Source organism: Hylaeus volcanicus, chromosome 4 (genome assembly GCF_026283585.1).
Source record: "Hylaeus volcanicus isolate JK05 chromosome 4, UHH_iyHylVolc1.0_haploid, whole genome shotgun sequence".
Lineage (NCBI taxonomy): Eukaryota > Metazoa > Arthropoda > Insecta > Hymenoptera > Colletidae > Hylaeus > Hylaeus volcanicus.
The window spans coordinates 2,275,269-2,284,061 of NC_071979.1; the positions used below are offsets into that span (position 1 = coordinate 2,275,269).

An 8,793-nucleotide genomic window follows, 5' to 3' on the forward strand; every position below is an offset into this window, starting at 1 on the left:
TGACTGACCGAAACATAGCGAGCAATGGCTGTGCAGCGGCAAAACACCGTTCATGCGTTCCGAGTTGATGTTTTGTCAAACCGTATGGACTAGAAATCGTTCCAACATTTGCCGCGGGTGGTTTTCTCTTCAGAAATGTTTGCGGAATCCTATAATGCATAGTAAATACGACCTAGACGAATAACTTTTCATAAAAATACAAAAGTATTTCGTGAAAAGTACTCGCGTCGGCAACTTTTTGAACTTCGGTGTTCATTTACAGGCATCCAAAGGAGCAGATAATTCTAAAGGAATGTCTTCATATTCAGAAAACACTTCTCTATCTTTTAACACTAAGTAAAACTTTCTAGTGTTCGTAGTTTTCAAGTAGTACTACGTTTTCTCTCAAAATCGGCCGTTTTTACAAAATCTCGTATTTCTCGAAAATTAAGGGTGATGAAGCAATTTCACTTTTAGATTCGTATTTAGGACGAGGAACCCTGTACGAATCACCTAGTGGATATCGCGGGAAAAAAAATCGTGTTGGACAGTGTAATTAGAATCCGCGACAAACACCGACTCTATCACCCGTATGCCTTAAAGTCTAGAGAAGTCTAGATTCGAACTTTCGAAAAGCATAAATGTGTCATCTACACGTTACTTGAATAAAGTTAAGTTTTATACAAAGTGTGTTCCTTAATTAAAACGCGAGTTTCCCATTACCGGGCCCCCACAAGATTGTAGCGGCCTCTCTCATAGTTCCAAGAAATACCAAAAGTTGGCAAGACTAAGACAGTTGAACGGCGGCATCGTTAAAACGAGAATATCCTGTGAATATTCGGTAGTTTAGAAAATATACGCATAGTGAGAAATAACGTGTTTCCGTTAACAAAAAGATTCCTTGCTTCCTTAAAATAAAATCCACTACAAGATATATGATGTGGTGACTTCTGTCCCCGCACGCGTTAGGGAAAAACTAGTTATTTTCTGTTAGTAACGTTTTCCTCCGGAAGGCAGGAAAATATACAGGAAGCGACCAGCGCCACCTTTTCCAGCTTTTCAATTTTCTCATAAAAAAAAGCAAGGAAGCATTAGGAAAAGAGTCGGCATAGAACGTGGATCATAGAAAGTCTGTAAAATCGTCGCACACATAAATAGAAAGTTGTTATTGTTAAGTTGTTGTTTGTATGTTATTGTTTTAATAAAACTTTATAAATATCAAAAATTCAAATCGCTACATCATTGTGGCGACCTCTGCCTCCGCACGCGCTAGGGAAAACTAGTTACTTTTTGTTAGTAACGTTTTCCTCCGGAAGACGAGAAAATGTACAGGAAGCGACCAACGCCACCTTTTCTACCTTTTCCAATTTTTCCTAAAAAGCAGAGAAGAAAGCATCTGGAAAAGGTGGCGCTGGTCGCTTCCTGTATATTTTCTCGCCTTCCGGAGGAAAACGTTACTAACAGAAAGTAACTAGTTTTCCCTAGCGCGTGCGGGGGCAGAGGTCGTCACAATGATGTAGGTATTTATGTACCAGATCTAACCTACAGAACTTATTACGAAATAACAACACGGTTTAACTAACAAAGTTTTAATAACAGGAACAAGAATAGAAATAACAATTTAGGAATTTTACGATTTGCGGTAGACGTATACGCTTTCTTAGTCTGGAAAGAAGTGCTAACAAAAAACTACGCTTCCTTCTCCTTAAAACTGCGGAAACATCTAGGTATCAAAATCCCTAGATGTTCCTCAGTTAGTGAAGGTGTAAGGGTTGGTCGCCTTGGCCTAACCCCACAATGATGTAGGGATTGGTTTACTAATGATACTATGCGTGATAGACGTATAACTTCTGAACGGTGTTTGATTTATTTAATACTATAATAACACTAGTTTTGCAGGTATTAACTTCGCACGTAACAGCTCGTAAGGCGAAGCGTCTCTGAGGGCCTATTCTCGAGTTTCGTGTGAATTTAGTCGTATACGAACACTTTATACGAATCGTTCACATACGAAAACGATATTCTGGAGCACTAACGAATCACTGATTCGTATACGTATGAAATTACAGTATTGCCAGATTTACGCGTTGGAGACGAACCAATGATTGTTCAACTTTAGAAAATACCAACGGAAATATACATGACGTCCTGTCAATGTCACGTGTAGTTTTCCGTAAACGAGAACGCTGTGCAAGAGGCCCTAGCCGTCCGTTTATTACACTCAAGTTGTAATGTTTTATTGCGGCCACGGGATGCGACGGTACTTCCGAGTGACCATGGGTTTTCCCAAATTTAGAAACTTGGCAGCATTAACCGAGAAGCGTTTGAGAAAAGGCAGTAGTAGTCCACAATCGTTTGCGGAAACACCGTGGAAAAAATTGTGTGAAAGAAAAATGTGCGACGAGGTTAAGCTAACAAAACGAATGGGGAACATACCCCCGAACGAAAAGAAATTCTCATTGAATTTATTGAAGGAAATCCAAACCTAACGAGATCGAAATTTTCGGCCGATTACACGTATAAGGATGGGCAGCGTTTATGGCAAGAAGTTACCAATATTTTGAAACGCTTTGCCAGGGACGAAGAAAGACTGGAAACAATGGAGACGTGTAAGTGTTTACATAGTGTTTATAAGTGTTTTATATTGAATTTTGCAAAAGCTGCATTAACATATTTTTTTTCCTTTGTAAAATAGACGTGGCAAGATTTCCGAGGCAAAGCGAAGGCTAAGCAGTCTTTACTTAATAGAAATTTAAATGCCACAGGCGGTGGTCCATTAAGTACAGAGAATTTATCGGTGGAGGAGGAACGTGTCCTCAACACAATACATCCTACACAAGTGAAGGGTGATTCCAATGTAGATGAAACGCCGATACAATTTGTACGTAAATATGTTTAAAAATTGAAAAGTATATCCAAGGTACTAAAATATTACTTTTTCCATTGAAGGACTACTCTGAAGATATTTGGATGCAAACTTGGTGGACGACGAGAAGGTGGAAACACCAGCAGACGCCCAACCTGGCCCTTCAACGGTAGTGGAGAGACCAACAATTAAGATAGAAAAAGGTAAGTAATAGCTGATGTATTTTTCTATTTATATAGAAACGGTTACTGTTATGAACTTTCATAACAAATTTATTTACTTAACTTTATTTTAAATATTTTTATTTATAAGTTAAAAGTGCCCGCTGGACATGGATTAATATATTGCTTATTTATAGTGAGATTTATAGTCAGAAACACCCTCTGCGTCAAGCCACTAAATCACAAAAACAAACTGGCATGAGATCACAATCTTCAGTGCTTCTGGCACGAATAGCCGAGGAAGACAAAGAAAATAGGAAGGAGTATTATAATAAAAAATTGGCATTACTGGAGAGGGATGTAGTAGCCAAAGAAAGAATTGCGACAGCCTTAGAAACTTTGGCTACTACACACTATGGATAAATCATATGAAAGTTCTATTGATTACTTTGTTTTTAGTAATTATGCAATACCTTATTCTTAATTACTGAGTAATTCAATTACTTACAACTACCCAGAAAGTAATTAAAAGATATCCCAAATCTAAAGTATATAAAATTACCTCAAAATAATTAAAAAGTAATTATAATTATCTTTTAATTACATTTAGATATTTTTATTTACTTTAGATTTGGAATACCTTTTAATTACTTTCTGGGTAGTTATAAGAAATTATTTAAAAGTAATTGAATTACTCAGTAATTAAGAATAATGTATTGCATAATTACTAAAAAGAAAGTACTCAAGAATTACTTAAAATTACTTAAACTATGTACGTTATGCATATTTTTCTTAGTGGAATAGGCCTATTGGGGACACCACTTAAAAAAAAACGCGTTGACAGCAAAATTACCTCATGGGTAACGTGGAAAGATATTGGAATTGTAATGGAAAATAGGTACAAATAATTTTTTCATAACAGTATAGGGTAAAACATTTACTAGATGAATTCGAATGTAATTATTCCAAATTGTAATGAATGCAAAAGTAATCATTACTTTACAGCTCTGTATACAAGTTAAGGTGCCTGTACATATCTACTTTAAAATAGTAATGTAATAATAAAGTAGTTATAAAAATGACTGATATTCTATTATTAAGGGTGCGCAGGAGACAAACTGGCGCCACCAACGGAAAGTAGGTGAACTACTAGATAGTTTTTCCCGTTTTTCAGGCACAATAATGAAAAAAACATATAATAATTATGCATTTCGTAATCAGGGGAAGTAAATCTATCGTCTCGTCAAGCGTTTATTGGAAAAAATTGAAAAAAAAAAAAATTTCTTGTCTTTGAACGTATTTTTAGCACGTTTCAAAAGCGAATTGCAAAATATGTAACTGTCCCCCGCAACGGTATTTTATAAGGAACAGTTTAAAAAAAAAATCAGCCGGAAAGGTCGCTTCCTCGCCTCATAAAATTACAATAACTGTTTGGAAAATTGCAAACGTTGACATCATTCTGTCTTTGTCTCTCCTCCGATTGATGTATCTCCCTCTCTGTCACAGCATCATTAGAGAGACAAGGATCTATGTATCCTTGTCCTAGAGCTTCCTACTTTCTCCGCAACTGTCGCTGAAGTCAACTCGGACTTTTGCTGGGTCTCCTGTATAGAATTGAATACAATTCAATGAATATCTCAGTTGCACGCTCGCCAAACTCTGGAAAAACCCCACGCCGATGCGACGGTAGCGCCAACCTGACCAATCCTAGGGGAAAGCAGAGATGGGCAAAACCTTAGACTTCGAATAAATCTGAAGTTTGCTGATATGTTTGTCTCTTTTCCTTCTTTGGAAAATGTTCTAAAGAGGAAAGGAGACAGACATATCAGCAAACTTCAGATTTATTCGAAGCCTAGGGTTTTGCTTATCACTGGGGGAAAGTCCCCACAATGATATATCCACTACAGCTATCTAGCGGAGAAATGATGGATTACTTTTTCCCCAATCTATTCTGAACGATTTCAGTGTCGGTATATGCAGTAGCGTTAGGAATAGAAACTTCTGTTTTATTACAAACTTAGGCATTTTGCCATCGATGGCGCTGACTACAGGTTTCAAGAAATTAATTCGGTCTGTTCGCCAACAGATGGCTACACTTATCAGTAAGAATAATATGAATCACGATATTTTTCGCATTCTAGGATAATTCATTTGGACTGACAATGAGTACTCGATGAGTACGTTGACTGCCACGATAACTTTGGTGAACATTTGGATAAGGCTAAAATTTTTAAGATAATTGGGAGCTACGTAATCGAAGATTTGTCGCAGTATTTGTTGTTACAACCTCGTCAGAATTCAGTAATATTATCCAAATTTATCTCATACATCTTCAGAATAAGTTTTTTAAATTCCTAGTGAAAAAAGCTGTCCTTATATAATGGTAATGTGGCGGTGAACGTATTAATGTGTTTAGAGTCAGCTGTAATCTGAAAATACGACAGGAACGTGAAGAGTTCCGACAAAAGTTTTATCTCTGTAATACAACTAAAAACAATGGAAAACAACTCTGTGACAATTGTCCTTAGAATCACTTATAAGACCATAGACATGCAAATTCAGAACTTGAAGAATGAGAGTACTCTGTGACCAGTGATGGGCAAAACCCTAGGTTTCGAATAAATCTGAAGTTTGCCGATATGTTTGTCTCGTTTCCTCTTTTGAACATTTTCCAGAGAAAGAAACGAGACAAACATATCGGCAAACTTCAGATTTATTCGAAGCATAGGATTTTGCCCATCTCTGTCTGTAGAGATCCTCTAAGAAGAGCCAAAAAATCACGTTACCCAATTCAAATAGGTCGTTATTATTTTTCAGCTAAGCAATAAATACAGTCACATTTCGGTCACACTTCATTAGTGTTAATACTACAGGTATAACCTGTTCTATTGGTGTTGTAATTCGGTAAAAGGTTGTAAAATATTATATTACGGCTAAACGCGTTACGAAATAGTCTCAGAGTAGATTTTGTTATTGCGTTACACTTTTTAACCATATTTTTTTTTAAATATTCTTTTTTAATCATTAATAATTAAATATTCCATTAATGATAATAATGATAATTATATTAATATTATATTAATTATATTAATAATTAATGATAATAATATTCCACGCTGGTGGAACCGCGGTAGGCAGCTATTGTCATAAAATATGTGATTCTAAAACTTGAATCAATCTGTTTAAAGTAAATAACTTTAACACCTTCTGTAAATGTTAGCATCCTTTTAGGAATGAGTATTATTGTGACGCTCATTGTGCAACTTCCTTTGTGGTGAAAGTATAGGTTACGGATGACACAAGGAGAATCGATCATTTTTGACGTGCAAACCCATCATAGGATTGTTTGTATTACGTTTAATCAGAGCCGCTCCCAGTGGTGTGACTAGTTATTAAGTAAGAGGTGACATCAAAATGATTGTTTCAATTATTACGCATTAGCTTCCACGCAATATTAAGTTATGAGGATATCCCTAATACTTATACTTTAACGAAAACTGTCAATTGAAATAAAGAGTTGGGCAAATTTATTTGCGAATAACGAATGAAGAGTGGAGGTAACGACCCCCTCCCCCCTCCTCCAAGAGTTTCTCATGAATAATGATTTTATTTAAGGAAAAATTATTCCTTCAGAAATAAATTATGTATCGATTTGTTCTGCGTTTTGTCCACAATTTGTTCGAATAAAAATTTATTCGTTATTTTCGAATGACTTCGTCTTAATCGTATATTAATCAGAGTAAAATTTAATCGTAATTTTTATTCGAATATTATTCGAAGCAGAATTTAATCGTAATTTTTATTCGAATATTATTCGAAGCAGAATGTAATCGTAATTTTTATTTGAATATTATTCGAGGTAGAATGTAATCGTAATATTTATTCGAATATTATTCGAAGCAGAATTTAATCGTAATTTTTATTTAAATATTATTCGAAGCAGAATTTAATCGTACCTCTTTTATTCGAATAGTATTCGAAGCAGAATTTATTCGTACCTCTTTTATTCGAATAGTATTAAAGCAGAATTTATTCGTACCTCTTTTATTCGAATAGTATTCGAAGTAGAATGTAATCGTAATTTTCATTTGAATATTATTCGAAGAAGAATATAATTGTAATTTCGATTTGAATATTATTCGAAGCAAAATGTAATCGTAATTTTTATTTGACTATTATTCAAAGAATTTGTTTGTATGTTTTATTCAAATAGTATTCGAAGTAGATTTTATTTGTATCTTTTATTCAAATAGTATTTTAATTCTTGCAGTGCGATGTTCATAACGGATATCGCTGTTGCGCCATGTTCAAACATCTAACGTCTGAGAGTGTCGTTCAGGTATCTGCGGTTTGCCGGGCGGCAGGATGAAAACAAAGGTAATGGCGCGCGTCCTTCGAACAATATTTGCCCTTACTTCCATATTTTTCCGTAATCTTATCTCTTTTCACTTTACAAAATGCCTCGACTACTTCCATGACCTGTTGTACATATTAACAACCAGTGTTCCCGGATAAGAATAGCTTGGGTTAATGACCCCATTTCGAGACATTCTTCATTCACTGCCATCCTACAATTTTCATCACAACTAAGCTATTTCGAGTACTCACGAAACTTTTACTGCCGAATTCCTTAATCTTCACTCGTGCAATTCAACACGTCGGAATGATAGCACACCATGATAAATTCTTTCACAAACTTCCTTCTTTGATATCGGGATTTTTAAGGAAAATTTCGAGGCAGCAGATTCAATTTTCAGAATACATTTATCGAATTACATAGGGCCATTTTCTTCCTCAATTTTTCTCTATCTTCTATGAAGACTCCATTCTTCCAGAACTTCTTCTGGAAGAGAAATCCATATTTTGTGTACAGAGATGAAGAACAGAAGCGAATTGATGTGTACTTTAGTAACGTATAGTTGATTTTTTTTATAATTTATATATTTATGTATTCGCACGCATCCTTGTCTATTTTTGTATATTTACGCTTGTCATGAATGCATGAATATCTGTATAAGTTACGCAATATGCTCGTAGATGGTGGTTTTTAACCGACTTCGAAAATGGAGGAGGTTACTCAATTCGACATACGTATTGTTTTTTTTTAATCATTTTAACATTCCTGGTAATTCGCATGTTTTGTGTTGAGTTTATAGTGATTAACTTGGGGAGCTATTGACTATTTATTCGTTATTGCATTTATCTTTATTCATTATTTTTCACCCTAGACTTTTTCCATATTTCATATTTTTTGTTAGCCGGCCCTAATTCAACCATAAAAGACCGTGTTGGACACCCAGGATTCGAACTCAGGTTCTTAGCGTGGTAGTCGGCTACTCTACGCACTGCTCTACTGTCCGCACTCATAATTCGCCTGTAAAACGTAGATTATTCTGTGTTTTGATCTAATATTTATTCGTTATTTTCGAATGATTTCGTCTTATTCGAATATTATTCAAAATACAAATTAATCGTAATTTTTATTTGAATATTATTCAAAACAGAATTTAATCGTAATTTTTATTTGAATCATTATTCGAGGTAGAATGTAATCGTAATTTTTATTCGCATATTATTTAAAGCAGAATTTAATTGTAATTTTTATTTGAATATTATTCGAAGCAGAATTTAATCGTAATTTTTATTTAAATATTATTCGAAGCAGAATTTAATCGTACCTCTTTTATTCGAATAGTATTCGAAGCAGAATTTATTTGTATGTTTTATTCGATTATTGCCTAAGTAGAATGTAATCGTAATTTTTATTTGAATATTATTCGAGGTAGA

The 8,793-nt window shown here is 34.7% G+C and overlaps 1 long non-coding RNA gene across 2 annotated transcripts in view; it reads left to right on the top strand.

Moving 5' to 3' along the window:
• Positions 1 to 1,630: 1,630 nt before the first annotated feature.
• LOC128874670 (uncharacterized) overlaps positions 1,631 to 8,793 on the top strand; it is a 7,799-nt gene continuing 636 nt past the window's right edge. Inside the window, exons 1-4 of one of the 2 annotated variants that reach the window (XR_008456685.1) lie at positions 1,631 to 2,588; positions 2,675 to 2,860; positions 2,929 to 3,048; positions 7,277 to 7,383. This is a non-coding gene — a long non-coding RNA (uncharacterized LOC128874670). Of the gene's footprint in view, positions 2,589 to 2,674; positions 2,861 to 2,928; positions 3,049 to 3,203; positions 4,722 to 7,276; positions 7,384 to 8,793 lie in introns of those variants that run through there. The other variant, XR_008456684.1, reaches the window with a different exon arrangement.